Source organism: Rattus norvegicus, assembly GCF_036323735.1.
Source record: "Rattus norvegicus strain BN/NHsdMcwi chromosome Y unlocalized genomic scaffold, GRCr8 chrY_unlocalized_41, whole genome shotgun sequence".
Classification (NCBI taxonomy): domain Eukaryota; kingdom Metazoa; phylum Chordata; class Mammalia; order Rodentia; family Muridae; genus Rattus; species Rattus norvegicus.
Window position 1 is genome coordinate 142,023 of NW_026947402.1, and position 15,806 is coordinate 157,828.

General features: G+C 36.1%; 1 long non-coding RNA gene across 4 annotated transcripts in view; it reads left to right on the forward strand.

Annotated features, from left to right (window-relative positions):
• LOC134484743 (uncharacterized) overlaps nt 1–13,974 on the forward strand; it is a 100,791-nt gene extending 86,817 nt beyond the window's left edge. Inside the window, exons 3-5 of one of the 4 annotated variants that reach the window (XR_010062482.1) lie at nt 2,952–3,053; nt 3,918–4,120; nt 13,571–13,974. This is a non-coding gene — a long non-coding RNA (uncharacterized LOC134484743). Of the gene's footprint in view, nt 1–2,951; nt 3,259–3,297; nt 3,435–3,917; nt 5,495–13,570 lie in introns of those variants that run through there. The other 3 variants (XR_010062483.1, XR_010062480.1, XR_010062481.1) reach the window with 3 other exon arrangements.
• Nucleotides 13,975–15,806: the final 1,832 nt, after the last annotated feature.

Genomic DNA, 15,806 nt, shown 5'->3' on the forward strand with positions numbered 1-15,806 from the left:
CTGTGTACTGTGTCATTGTTTTCTTGTTTTCTGTGGTCACACTTGTGGCCTTTGAAGCCGAGCTGCATCCCGTGGATCTGTAAATAAGCTAAGACAGACTTTCAACTCGGTCACATGAAGCATGTGAAAGGCGTGACAAGACAGTTGCAGTCATTGTGACACTGCCATCCCAATGGATACATGTAACTGTTGAAAAATCACAGAGTGGGATGCTCAAGTCTGAACTTTAACACCCAGCTAGGAAAAGTATAACCTATCAGTTCACTTCCTGAGTACCATCCACAAGCAAAGGGTAGGCTCAGATGAAGTATTGTTGAAGAAATTTGCTCTTCCTTGTGAGCAGCATCTGAGGGTATGTGGAAGACCATTCAGCCTCCTGTGACACGGGAGACCAGAGTAATGAGAAGCAGACAGAGGGGACAATTCTGTTTTTTTTTTTTTTCTGGACCACCATAACTACATTTTCCAGTCTATGGATTTGCTCATTGAAATCGTGTGTCTCACATTGGCAAAGGCCAAGCTGTATGAAGCCTCAATATCAAAACTGGATCCAAGGTCCTTTCTTAGTTACTGGGATTTACAGGCAGTCTATCATACCTTGTCTTCTAGATTCACAAATTCTTTTCTGGCTTCATGTACTTAAGGCATATTCTTTCATTCTCTCTATGTGTCTCTCTCTCTGCCTCTCTGTCATATTTTTTTCCTCTATCCTACAACAGTCTTTACTAATGTTAATGTATTTCTTTCCAGTTTATGCCCTTCCTTATCTCATAAACCCCAGATTAATCTGAACTTGGAGTCCTCTGGAGAACCACAATTAGAAATAGAGTTGACTTCCAAATCTACTAGACAAGAACAACTGTGAAGATGCAGAATATTCAACAACCCCCAACAAGCATAGAGTCCAATACACATGTATAAAAAGAAAATTTTTAGATATTCAAGAAATGCATGTCAGGCTTCTCTTTGGTGGGACTGCCAGCATCATGACAAAGGTTACATGGGGCTTTAATAAACATGTATAGTTTAATAATACCTAGACTCTACCCTACTTTACCATTCCCTGTCTGTATGTTTCTAATAGATGCTTTCCAGAAATGTAGTAGTGACACCCTTTCAAGAGTATAGACGTTGTCACATGTGGCACCCAACAGAAGAATTTGACTTTTATTCTATGGGTGAAGCTCCTTATGATTGATCTACAACATAATTGTCCCCATGACTGATGCTTTGTTTTGGTGTGTGTGTGTGTGTGTGTGTGTGAGTGTGTGTGTGTGTCTGTGTCTGTGTCTGTGTCTGTCTGTCTGTCTGTCTTTGTCTCTGTCTGTCTCTTTCCTCCGCAGGATACCTCTCCATAGTACAGCATGACTTCTTAATTGCATTCCAAGGTTGACTCATCATGCTTCCTCTGTTTTTGAGGTCTCAAATTGCACCTATCTTAAGCAATGCCCCTGTAGCCTGATCTGTGAACTGCTGCTCACATCATAAAGAACCTCATGACTAAACATGTTATTTTTGAGGCTCTGAACAATGTTTTTGCCTGAATTTACATAATTATTCCAATTTTTTTACTCCCTCAACTAAACTGTACTTCTCTGTGGATCTTTCCAAAGTCTTTGCTTACTTGTATTTATCTATGTACCAGCTCTACAAGGAAGGCATAATCCCAACTCTCCAGCATTAGTTAGGAGGAGCAATGGATGAGGAAATTGGATAAAATGATCATTTAGCTAAAGAAGATGTCCGCTTAGAGTGATTAACTGTTTAGAATCGTTGCATAAATGACAATCATACTGACCTAAGTTCTCAACTTCCTTTCTTCATTGTCATTTTCAGTGTGCATAGTAAGGTCGGGATGAACAATTTCTGGGCTTTGTTTGCAAGTTTAGGCTTCAATATCTGTACATGAAGGTGGGATAAAATTCAATTAATCAGTCATATCTCCATTTTTAGAAGGTAGAGTGATGGAAAGTCTTCCCTTGTGTCTCAGCAAAGGTACTGGAAAGGCCAACTTGGCTTGTTGATTTGGAGAATATCTGGTTAATGGATAGTTATGTACTGTTGAAGGGGACACTCCTCTGGTACACTTTTGCATGCCTGGAATTCCGTGGTATTCTTTGTGATGTCACTAGTGTTATGGAAACAGAAGCTGCCCTTGTGGTATTTTGTTAATGCTTATTGTTTTAGACACAGACATGTTTTCTAGGATTATCGAGTTATTTACAGGAAAAACAGAGTGCATGGAGAGATGAGAGAGAAAAAAATGATATTAGGACTTCTTTCTTGTTATAAATATGCAAAATAAATAATCTGGTGTAAAGCAGAGAGAGTAAGCCCTGAGCCAGTACTGGGGAACTTCCTGGAGAAGCTGTGCTTGGGTCAGACCTTCTAGGAGCAGGACTTATGGTCTGAAACATCTGGACTTTTAAAGAAGGGACCAAGCGTCAAGAATATCTGATGAATATTTGGCAGACAGCCAGAAATTGACAAGCATGCAGTTAGTTTGCTATGATTTCCTTAATTTCACTCTGAATGAGAAAGATATCCAATAGGAGCCACACAGATAAATCTTCTACTCTCAGGGTAGAGTATAGGACTTCATCTACAGACGATTATTGTACATTCATTGACATGTTGTGACAAGGAGAGAGAGAGGGATACTCCCCTGGAAATGTATCAAGATTTCAGACTCATTTTTCTTGAACATACATGATTAGGGCTTGGTGGTCCTAAGAACTATGGACTACAGAACTTACCTGCATATGTCTAGCAATCATCGTTGGAGGCAGGAGAGTAGCTAATAGGTCCAACTTGAAAAGAGCTTTCTTACTCTCTCAGTGCTTCAAAGTGTCTGTAGATTTCCCCTTTCCTCATGCTTTGTTGGGGGACTCAGAATGGTCTCTCCTCTGACTGGGCCATTAATATGCATGTTCCCTTGTGTTTATCTACAGGGTCTGCTGGGAAGGCATCATGCCAACCTTCCACCATCAATGAGCAAGTTCAGCAGATTAAGAAGTAGGAGAAACTGACTATTGAGCTCAAGAAGAAAACCTGTGAGTTGGGTAAACTTCCAGGAATACTGACCCATGGCATCAGCAGAATTTGAACAAAAGATAGTTATTACACCCAGTCATTCCTTGATCGTCTTGACCCCTCTGTGTTAAACCCAGTATTCTCACATCAGAAGAAACTGCAACTCCAACGTCCTCATGCACAAACACACTTTTCTGATGTGCCTCTCAAAAGTAGAACTTGAAGGTAGGATAGGAGTGTAATGGAAGCTATTTCATTTCTCAGAAAAGCAGAAGCTGTGTTTGAATAACAGACGAGATATGGCAAGCAGTGTGTGAGCTCTCATCCTGGATTTTAATAGAGAGAGATGCATTTTCTGTCCTCAGAGGAACACAAAAAGTTGGTCAGCTACAGAAGCACAGTAACTTAAACTTAGATAAGTAAACTTTTGTTTTTTATTTATTTTAAAGATTTATTTTATTTGATTTTTATGAGTATACTGTACCTGTCAGACTCACCAGAAGAGGGCATCAGATGACATTATAGATGTTTGGATGCCACGATGAGTACACTTGGAATTGAACTCATGACCTTTGGAAAGACAGGCAGTGTTCTGAAATGCTGAATAATCTTCCTAGTCTAAACTACTACTACTACTACTACTACTACTACTACTACTACTACTACTACTACTACTACTACTACTACTACAACTACTTATTATTATTATTATTATTATTATTATTACTATTATTGTTAAGCAACCCTAGATATATCAAAACTTACCCTCCTGCAATGCTCTTCCCCCTTCCCTGTCTCAAGAAGATCTTAGAATAAAGAAAGTCACTATAGTATCTGCCCCTCGACCTCAGCACTAAATAATGAAAAATTTTACTTTTTCTTAGCTATGGAGATTTTCTTGTTGACTGGGCTCATAGCTTCAGACCTGAAGTCAGGGATAATATGGACAATGGAGATCCATTTGAAAGAAGCTGCTTAACTTGGAGGAACAGGGAAACAGTGAGCAAGAGTAAGATGTTTGTCCACCAGGTGATCCCTTGCTGAGAACAAAGTCTCCTCTTCACAGCCTGAAAACTGGGCAGGCTGGGTAAGTAGGCATAGCTAACAAGCCAATCCAATTGTGTAAATGTTTGTACATATACAGGGTATAAAGGGAGAGCATTTCATTGACTAAGTTGAATACAAACCCTGTCCACTATGTTCTTATATCTTGCAAGGAAACTTTGGTGTATTTTGTCTATCCTGGGATCCAGAAAGATCGCTTCTCACTCTCATTGTGATTTCTTCCCTCATATGACCCTTAAGAGTACTGAGGAAGTCAGAGAAAAACACAGACAACAATAATCTACATTGTAGAGATCAATTACTTCTCATAAGAAACACTTCCTCATAGCTGTGAATTCAGCAGAGGGGCAAGCTGCAACCAATGCTTGATACTGCATCTGATGTCTGGTATACAGGCTCATTGACTAACTATTCTATTGGAGAAAGGAAACATCAAAAGTTAGCATGAGAACAAAAAAAAAAGACTTAAAATTGAATCAGAACTCTGATACATAGCAGTAAGTGTTCCCAGTGAGGGTCACAAATAACATGAAGGGTATTACTTGAGCAAGAGTTACTCTGCTGGAGTCCTCATATTTCATATTTACTTGAAAATCTGTCACAGCAAACCATATTGATATCATACAATAGTCCAGAGAGACCATACCCAAAAGTATATAATTCCTACTGAAATAAAGTGTTGATAATACTGCACATCACACATTTGTATGTGAGTCTAAAATTAATGTTCTACATAGATGAAAGCATTCCCACAATCCTTATCTTAGTCACTTGATTTTTTTTTTCGTTTGGAAAATGGCTGAGTATTCTTCAGTTCCACACCTGAACTGAACTGACTCTTCCTCAGACTGTATACATAGTGGACATCTGAGTAGCAATTGACATTTTTAGCCAGGTTGGTCTCCCCATGGATCTTTTTGGGCATGAATAAGCATGCATAGACATATTTTACTAAAGGATTCATGTAGTAGCCTAAATATTACAGGATCCCATTGCTGTAAATAATTTTATTTTACACAGCAGAAGGAAGGTGTATCAAAGGCTGTGTATCAAACGTTGTAGATATTACACCATCCATAGATGATAATATATCAAGAAGAATCCCTTAGGATTACACACATTGATCTAGAAACTCACAGACGATTCTAATCCAGGACAGGTAATCACTTGGCTTGGAAACTTACAATAATATAATGCTCCAGATCTATGTGGAGTGTTAATAGATAATGAGAAACCACCTAAAAAGCATATGCATAAGTACAAGATGCTATTCAAAAATTATCCAGAGGGAGTTTGGCAACCTACATTCAGCACAAAGAGATTGATTCGTCACTTCACAGATTCTGATCAGATCAATTTAGTATTGAGAAAACTATATGAGAACTCACTTGCTTATCCCATGACTGTACAACTAGGTAGCCACAGCAAACATGACAATCAGGAAGCATAGCTTGAACTTGCCAACAATGGACAGAGTGCATTTAGCTGACGAAGTCTGACCATGAAACTCAAATTTCCGAAATACCACTTAGGTTTGAATTTACAGAACAATAAATACTTAATGAGTTTTGGGACAAAATTCTAATCTAAAGACTACAAAATTATTTATCAATAAGCTCTTAATCCCTATGGAGAGATTAATGGTAGATATAATGAATTTAATCTGTAGCCCAGAGGTATAAATAATTGGTGCAATGTGAGGTGATTTGGTATGTTTAAGAAACATGCAAAAAAGGGAGGTCATTCTATCTTTGAACAGATTTGCTTCTCAAACATTTAGCATGAGTTACTGTGGAATGACCTAGACACATACATGCACATATCCTACAATTAATTGATTTGTTCTGTTCTGTGTGTGGTATGTCGGACTAATCCAAGGTAGGAAGTATATAATGCACAAGTATTTTAAACCCAATATCAATGAAAATAAATCAGAATTCCTCTTGTGAATGCCATCCTAGATGAGTTAATCCAGATCAAAAAGTAAAAAATGAGTTACATATTCACTTTAATCTGAATGTTAATTCTCTAAACTGTGTATCTGTATGATCATTTTGTGTAAGAGTCTAGTGAAACAGACTGTATATATTTTGAGAAGTGCAAGTGTACTTATGTATTGCTGAAGGACACAGTCAGGAACAGGAATATCAACTGTGAAGAGACAGGGAAAAGAGCAACAATGAAGGGAATGTAGTACATACAGTTAAATTGAGAGACATTTGAGGCATTGAATGGAAAACTAATGGAGTAGAAAGACAATTTTTTTTTCAATTTTCTATCAAGTAACTAAATATTTGCTATAGTTACATGGGCAGAAGATAAAATAGTGAATGGGTTTATCTATGTGAAATTCGAATAATAAGTAAGTCACAACAATTTTGGATTTCAACTTTCAGTAAACCTATGTTACAAATACTGACTGTATAGTCATTAAGGAGAGAGATGTGAACATCTCTGTTGGAAACATACATATCTTATATTATAAACATTGGAAGTGCAAAATAATCTATGTATTTGTTTACATTTCAAAGTCATTTCCCAAACTCTTCTTTCTTTCTTGAATCCCCCAAGCCTTTCCGATGCTCTTTGTTTCTATGATGGTGCTCCTCCATCTACATGCCCACTTCACTTTAGCCATCTAACATCCACCTTCTCTGGATATGACATTTCCACAAGACCGATTGCCTTCCTTTCCAGAGATTAAAGATTGGACAGTTGTCTTCTCCATATGCTTTGCTATCTATATAGCAGTAACCATGTACTGGCCAAGTACACTCTCGTTGGTAAATTTCCTGAGACTCTGAAGGATAAACTTAATTGATACTCTTGCGTTTCATATTTGTTTCCAATCCCCTTAAGATCCTTTAGGCATTAGACTAACTCATCTTATGTGGCTGTCAGTTTTCTGTCAAATGTTTAGCTGTATCAGCATCTGTCTCAGTCAGGTGAGGGCAGAGCCCCTCAGAGGACAGACATATTAGGGTCTTATCTGCAAGCACATCTTGACATCAGGAATAGTGCGAGGATTTAAGGTCTGTGGATGAAATGATTCTTATGGTGAGGTAGTCTCTGAAGGGGCTTTCTTCATTCTCTGCTCTTTTCTTTTACTTTTTTTTTAGGCCTTGCATATTTATAGGTTAAAAATTTTGAGCTGCATGGGTAGCACCCTTCACTTGGGTCATTTGTAGCTACAAGAGGCAGTCTCTAGTTGTTCTATCTCTTTGCTGCTTAGTATTTAAACTACTATCATCCCAGTAGGTGTATAGGAGCCTTTTGCATTTTTGAAATCTGGGACTTTCCTGGGGATACCCAAGTTCACCACCCACCATTGATGATTATTGTTATTTATTCCACTTTTCCTCTGGATTTCTCTCTTGTCTCTTTTCATTGTTGCTATCCCCCTCCCCACTTTGTCCATCCTTCTCTACCTCTACCTAGGTCCCTTCATCCCTCTGCCTTCTAAGTTTGTTGCAAGCATCCATAATTGGATTTCTTTCATGTTACCCTCCATGTGATAAAGGATTTGAATACTGGGTATTCTTAACTTTGTGGCTAACACCCAATTGTCCCTAAGTACATTCCATGATATGACCTTTTTGTACTCTGTTACTTCACTATTTTCCAGTTTCTTCCCTTTGTGTACAGTGTTCTTGGGGTCCTCATTTTTAATACCTGAGTCGTGTTCCTTTGTTTTATTATAGCACACGTTCTCTATTTATTCCTCAGTGGGGATGACATATTTCACGATTGGTTCCAGCATTTGACTAATATGAGTAAGTCTGCTTTGAACATGTTCAAGCACATGTCCTTGTTATATGTGGATCAAGTGTGGGCATATGTGTTGAAGTGAGTGGTAAAGCTGGGTCTTCAGTAAAGCTATTTGCAATTTTCTCTGACCCTCCACCTTGATATCCAAAGTGGCTATAGAGCTATTAATCCCACCAGCAGTGGAGGAGTGTTCCACATCCTAGACCACTCTGCTACTGCATCAGTTTTTTATCTTAGTCATTCTGATTGGTGTAATGTAGAATCTCTGTTTCATTTTGATTTCCTTTTTTCTCATAACTCTGGATGTTGAACATTTCTTGATATGTTTCTCAGATATTGAGTTACATCAGTTAAGGATTCTTGGTTTAGCTCTCTAACCCATTTTAAAAGTTTGGATATTTGGTTGTCTGGGACAGTAAGGAAGGGAGTGTCCATGTGGAGGAGACAATCACTAAAATGAGGGAGTGGGAGAGACTAGGGGTGATGAAGAGGAACCCAGGAAAGATAAAAACATTTGAAATACAAATGAGAAATACCCTATTTAATGAAAATGAAAAAAAAAGAATAAACTTACACTTCTGAAATCTTACTGTTGAATAAATATAGCTTTTGAGATTTTAAACATTTATTTCCTATGTAAATTAAAATTGTATGTGCAAATTGAATACAATTGCTCAGTACTATATTATCTAGTTATGGAGCCTGAGAATTAAACTTATATGTTGTATAACTGTCTTTTAGAATATTTTTTGGAACTTATTTTAATTATTTCTAAACCTTATCTGAGCCTGACACTTTTTTATTGACTATGTCCAATTGTTTTTAGAAAGATACATAAAAGATATTTAATCTTTTCATAAACATTGACACATATACTTCAGCACTGACTCAATATGAATTAGGGTGGATATTATAAGGTATTATTAACCTACTGTTTTCATATAAACAAATTCTGTACCTATTCTTTTATTGGATCTTTTTACTTGTTTTACTGTAGGAAATATCAAAATATGCATTTGCATCCCATTATCATTTACTTGAAAATATTAATTATATTGATTGTAATATGGCCCAGATGCAGTGGAAAATGGGTGAAATGTGAGGCTTGCTGAGAAACATAGGGTCTGCTCTTTGTTAAGCTTGTCATATATCAAAATAAGAGAGGTAGAGTGACTGATACTGATACGTAAAAATGAAGTAATTACAAATGGTGTATGTATTGTGAAAATGATAAGCAGTCTTCATATTTAAGATTTTTAATATTTAAATGGAAATTATTTTAGATTCCTTTATATGGATGTCCTTCTGAGGAGATTATTGGGTCTTAGTAACCAATACCCACAAGTATGACACCCTGATCTGCATATTGTTTTAAATTAATAATAACTGGAGTAGCAAAATGCTTGAAGAAAATTCATCCAGTATACTCCTGTCTGTTTAAAGATTGGATATGCAAAAGATGAAAAGAGTTATCTTTGGTTCCTTTATTGAATTTTCTTAATTGAAATGAATGTTTTCAAAAAGAAATATTAAAGAATATAGCCATTTTTGTCACAGGTTATTGTTAGTGTTCTCACTCTGTGTAATTTCACTATAGAGTCATGCAATACTGTTAGTATATCTGTGATATTCATCACATGAAATCAGCATGTTTAAACTGATAACATCCATAATGTAACCTGTACCAAATTTCCACTTTATTTCCTTTTCTGCTCTATTACACGTCGATGTCATTTTTTTTTAGCATTTACCATGGATTTATAAATAAACATGCTTATGTAGTCCACTCAGAATCACTTGTAAATATTATTCAACAAATAATATTCAATATGCAAGTTCAGGTCTTTCACACTTTTTGTTTAAAATTGCATGAAGCACTTCTCTGCATGAGGTCTTCTCCAAGCTCTGCTTTCTCTTCCAGAAGTATTCTTCCTATGATTCTTGTCACATAGCCAGCTTTCTGTTTTAAATCTGAGTAGAACTAGAACTTTGTAACAACTTTGTTTTTCTTGTCTAAAGATTCAATGGAACAAACTGTTGGTGGAAAATTTATTGGGGGGAAATAGATCATTTTATTATCTCATTTAAAGAGCAATTATAAAATGGTTGATGTTGAAAATAGTACTGAAAACACGGAAGCGGTAGTGATCTCATTTGTGACAGAGAAATAATAATTACCCGTATGATAGCAATGTTAGTAAAGATAAAAAATGATGGATCATGATTAAATTTCATGATAGCACATGAGGATCTCTTAGAGACTTAAACATAGTGATAAGATTTGAGGTAGAATGCAGAGCAGGGTGGAAAGTAGCTGAAGATTTGCAAATAGAGACAAAGTATGATGTTATGCCTTTAAGTAACAAAGACGAGATGATGGGAGAATTTGACAGATTAATGTAAAGGAATCTAAGTATTTCATCTCTGTTAATTACCTGAGTGGAAGTGTTAAATAGACATTTTATTTTAAAATTACGGCTGATAAATGTTCCTTTAGGTATTAAGATATGAACATAATTCACATTTAAAATTGTGCTTCATATAAGAAGATATTTCACATTTAATAATTATTTCATGATTGATGATTCTGAGTATGTGATATTATTCTACTTATCTGTGATCTTTCATGTATGTAAATATGTATGTATGTATGTATCTTTCTATCATTCTGATCTATCACATATAGCAGTCCATTTGTTATATTTTCTAACTCACATAGGTCCTTTAGTATCCTGAAATTACATCACATGATGGAAAAGTTAATTAGATATGTCTCATGCTAAAACCCAAATACAGTCACATTACCAAACTAAATCTTTGTGTTTTATGAAATAGATGAGGAAATTTGATATTATAAAAATTAATTAGCTACCTTGAATCTCTTTTCTGAACTGTAACTTTACAATGAATCAAAATTTATGAAACAGCTTTTAAAAATCTTGAGTACTAATGTATAGCTGTGAAAAGTTTCATAAAGTTAGAAAGTAGAGTGCATTTTATGTTACATAAATATATATATAAACACATATACACATACAAACAAATATATATATATATATATATATAAATGTGTCCACCTACACGTATATACATATATACATATAAACATATATACATATGCCCTTAAGTACACATACACAATTATATATATATATATATATATATGTGTGTGTGTGTGTGTGTGTGTGTGTGTGTGTGTGTGTGTGTCCCTATGTACACATACACATATACAAATGTATACACATATACATATATACATACATACATTCTTTACTAACCAAAAACTTTGCTTTTGAAAGAAATTGCCTAGGCATAATGTATATGGTTTAGTCAAATAAGAGAAAAATGATGTTATTGTCAAATGACTCTGTTTGAGTATTCATTTCTTCTTTTTTAACATGATGATGGTTCTACAAATCTGACTTTTGGTAATTGGAGATTATATGTACTACTCTAACTCATTCAAACTCTTACTCCAAAAATAAGTGATTACTTATTATGTTTCCAGTACATGTCTAGAAAATAGGTTTATAAAAAAATGAAGTTTCTGCTTTCCTTCAAGGGCTTCACCATCTAGGGAGGATATAGTCAAATATCATTATTTATTAATCCTATAATCTACTCTAAGTATTTCCTTCAAATTATATCATTTTGCTCCTCTAAAACTCGATTTAGGTATAAGTACACTTCATTTTTCAAATTCAAGAAAGAAAAGTGTGAAAAAGTCCCCTTGAGAATCAGGAGTACTGGAGTTAAAATTCAAGTTCACATAATATATTGCTTAAAATCATTTTTAAAAATGTATTATATGGGGTTGGGGATTTAGCTCAGTAGTAGAGCACTTGCCTAGCAAGCGGAAGGCCCTTGGTTCGGTCCCCAGCTCCGAAAAAAAGAAAACAGAAAAAAAAGTATTATACTTGCTGTCTTGAGTCACCAAGTTCAATAATTTTCTTAATAAAACATAAAACAAAGTAAAATCCAAGGGAAATATATTATTTAGATACAATTCCAAATTGTTTTTCCACACACTTATTACCTTTCATATCTTTACATTTAACATAGAACTAGAAAAAAAAAAATAAAAACTCTACCACCGATTCCCAACAACCATGGGAGAGTTGTTTGTAACAGATGGAATTTTATAGATGACAATTGAAATAATACTGTGGGTTTGTGACCCTGCTGGTAGATGCATGAAAAAACATGTATATTTAGGTTGAGTTTCTACAATATAAACCAGATTAATCCCTACAACTAGATGGCATGTGCATTTGGCCAAACAGGATAGGAAAATTTGCAAATGAGCTCCATATCTTAAACACATTATTTTATAAACTTGCTTGAAATCATGCTTTTGATAATTATCATCTTGACCAAAATCACCGACAGGCTAGCCCATTTAAAAACAAATTGTTATCACCTTTTGCCAATTAATTCTATTTTTTATACAAGAGTAAGAATATGTAACTGCTATTGAGATGGTTGTTAAGGGTTTCCAGTACCATTACAGCTCATAGGTTGTAAGTGTTTTTAAATTTTTATATTGGAAACATGGTCAAAGCAGGTACACTGTTTTGAATTTTCTCAACTGATCACATATTGGATTACCCGTTTCAAAATTAGCAGCAATAACTGTAAAGGATTTGGATAGTGTCAATCACTCTGAAGAGAAAATAATGTACAGGATTACTCAGCTACAGTAATGTATTTGTAGCAGCAGCAAACATTTCAAACATATGCTATTTCTTCCAAGGGAAAGTTGGCTACACAGACTATGGCAAACAAATGAAGCAGCAGCAACAATGTTTGTGGATCTTGAGTCTCTGCTGATTTCAATTCCCTGAGAGAATCACAGCATAGAACTTCTCTCTGTCCAGGCTACGTACAGAAGCCTGGCTGTTCTACTAGGTTCTGCCACTGCTGCTGTTTCCTCTCTGTTATGACAACTCTGCAAAATTGAACTACTAGTGTATTCATGAAATGTTTGCTAATGGAACAAGCTGCCTCTGCTAAACTGTGTAATGTAATTCTGCTATCCAGACAACACAGATGGGAGTTGCTCCAATGAACCTATTTAAACAGGGCCACCACCACTAAACCCAATGCTTCCATCCTTCTTTTTTTAACTTGCATGGGAGGAGGGCTACAAAGGATGTTAAAGCTTTTAAGAGGCATCAGCAAATATTGATATTTGGAAAAAACAAAGTTTTAGTTTGAAGAGATATCAGCTGTGGGCTCTCCTTGGGGTGTAATATCACTCAAGCATTTGGTGTATCCTGCATGGAAGGACCCTGAGAATGCCAAGTTAACCGCAAAAAGACAGGTATTTTCTGGTCCTGCATATATCAGTGAATATAAAGTTTTTTTCAACACTGGTAATAAGCAGGAGGTTTGGAGCCTGGGGGGAGAGAGAATGAAGATGTTTACTATGCATGGCATCTCAGCTCCATAAACTAAAAGAGATCTGGATAAGAGAGGGAGTGAGAGACACACACCAGAGATGCTGAGCACTATACAAAAATGGTATATTAAAAGCATTTTATTTTATTTCTTGTAGGACAGTTAAAAAAGAACCCAAAAGCTATTCTTTTTAATCTTATTTAGCATTAGATAAATATCTCATTTATAAGACAAGATAGACTTTTTTCTAAAGTACTTTGGTAACTTGAGACATTAAAAAATGAATTTTGCTTTCTTTTTCCAGAAGCCAATAGCAATGTACATGAAGAGAGTACATCAGTAGTGAGAAAGATAATTGCTGCACTTCTTCAATAATCATTTCCTTAGGTAAGTGAAATTTTATCCAGGTGTTTCAGAAATAATCTAACTATTGTCATTTCCATCAGTATATGTAGAAGGAACCATGATATAAACAAATGGAATTCACTGCTAGAGTAAAATCTCATTTAAGTAAATCCATATCTGTAAACTCAAGGAACTTTTCCAAGCAATTCCAATTGACATTCTTACACAAATTATTTTTATAATAAATGTAGTAAACAAAATACACCCATACATACAGTAATATCTTTGGAGTTAAGTTCACATCTTATTAATTAATCTATTATTACTTTGGAAGTAATAAAAGAGAATATGGATTGTGTTTGGTAGCAGGCCACAATCCAAAGCATCAATCCCTTTATGGTAATCTAATAGATATGAATTTCATTTCTTCCAAGAATGTTTAAACAAGATTCTCTCCTTTTAGTATTCCCAGTCTCTTGATTTCTTTTTGGATATCACAGATCCCATAATGCTTTGGTTAAAAATGTTCACTACGGCATGATAATAAACTTAGTCTTAGAAATTCTCTGTTAGTTGCTATCTCTGAATAAGGAAGTTTGAATCAGATAAACTAACTTGACTCCACAGAGATGTCATACTTCTCTAACTAGCATTTGCACAATTTTGCCCATAATACTGTGTCTTAGCCAGAGTTTCCATTACTTTTACGAAATACCATGACCAAGGAGGGAAAAAAGCAAGTTGGGGAAGAAAGTGTTTATTATAGTTTATATTTTCTCTTTTAAAATTTTACTTAATAAAATTTTAGAGTTCAGATTTCATTCCTCTCAAAGCCCATATTCTGTTCTACATCCCATACCTTCTCCCCGCATTCCCAACTGAATGAAGCTGTCTCCCACTCCACCCTCAGTCTACCAGACCTCTCCACTACCTGGGAACTCAAGTGTCTTGAGGGTTAAGTGCATCTTCTCTTGTTGTGTCCAGAACCAGCACTCCAATCTTAGAGGCCTCATACTAGCTGGTGCATGATGCCGCATTGATGGCTCAGTGTCTGAAAAATCACTGAGGTCCAGGTTAGTTAACACTGCTGGTCCTCCGACTGCGTTGCTCCCCTACTCAGCTTCCTCAGCTTTTCCCCAATTCAACCACAGGGCTTAGCAGCTTCTGTTCATTGGCTGAGTGTAAATGTCTGCATCTGACTCTTTCAGCTGCTTGTTTTTTCTTTGCTAATGCAGTCATGTCAGGTCCGTTTTGTGAACATGACAAAGCATGAGTAATAGTGTCAGGCCTTGGGGGCCTCTACTTAATCTGGTTCCCAGATATCGCGGGTCACTGGAATTCCTTTTACTCAGGCTCCTCTCTGGTTTTGTCCCTTAAATTCTTTCAGACAGCAACAAATATGGGTCAGAGTTTTGATTTGTGGATGGCAACCTTATCCCTCACTTGATGCTCTCTCTTCCTCATGGAGTTAGTCTCTACAAGTTCCCTCTACCTACTCCTGGACATTTCACTGAGTCCTGATAGTCTCTTACATCTCAGGTCTCTGGAATATTCTAGAGCCACCCCCACCTCCATCCTTTTAGTTCATGAGGTTGACTCTTTTCATTCATTCTGCTGGCACTCAAGACTTCAGTCAAACTCCCCACCAACACTTGAACATGTTCCCCTCTCCCTTACTGACTCCTTTCTCACACAGGCCCCTCACTCTTCCCTCCTGAGGTTCATTTCTTCTCCCGTTCAAGTGGGATTGAGATTCCTCTTTGGCCGTTCAGTTGGTTAAAATTTTATTTTTCCTTTTATAAAAATGGGATATTTTGTTTAATTTCAAATATTATTCACTTTTCTAGTTTTCCAGTCATAAGACTCCTATCCTTTCCCCAACCAGTTCTTCTATAAAGGTGTTCCCCTCACCAACCACTCACTTTCCCAGCACCCGTGACATTCCCCTACACTGGGGGTTCCAGCTTTGGTAGGCCTAAGAGCCTCTCCTTCCATTGATATCCAACAAAGCCATCCTCTACCACATATACATTTGAAGCCATAGTTCTGTCCATGTACAGTCTTTGAATATTGGTTTAGTACCAGAAAGCTATGGGTCGTTGGCATTGTTGTTATGGGCTTGAAAGCCCATTCAGTCCTGGTAATCCTTTCTCCAAATTTACAAACAAGAGGTTTGTTTGCATTCCACTGGTGTG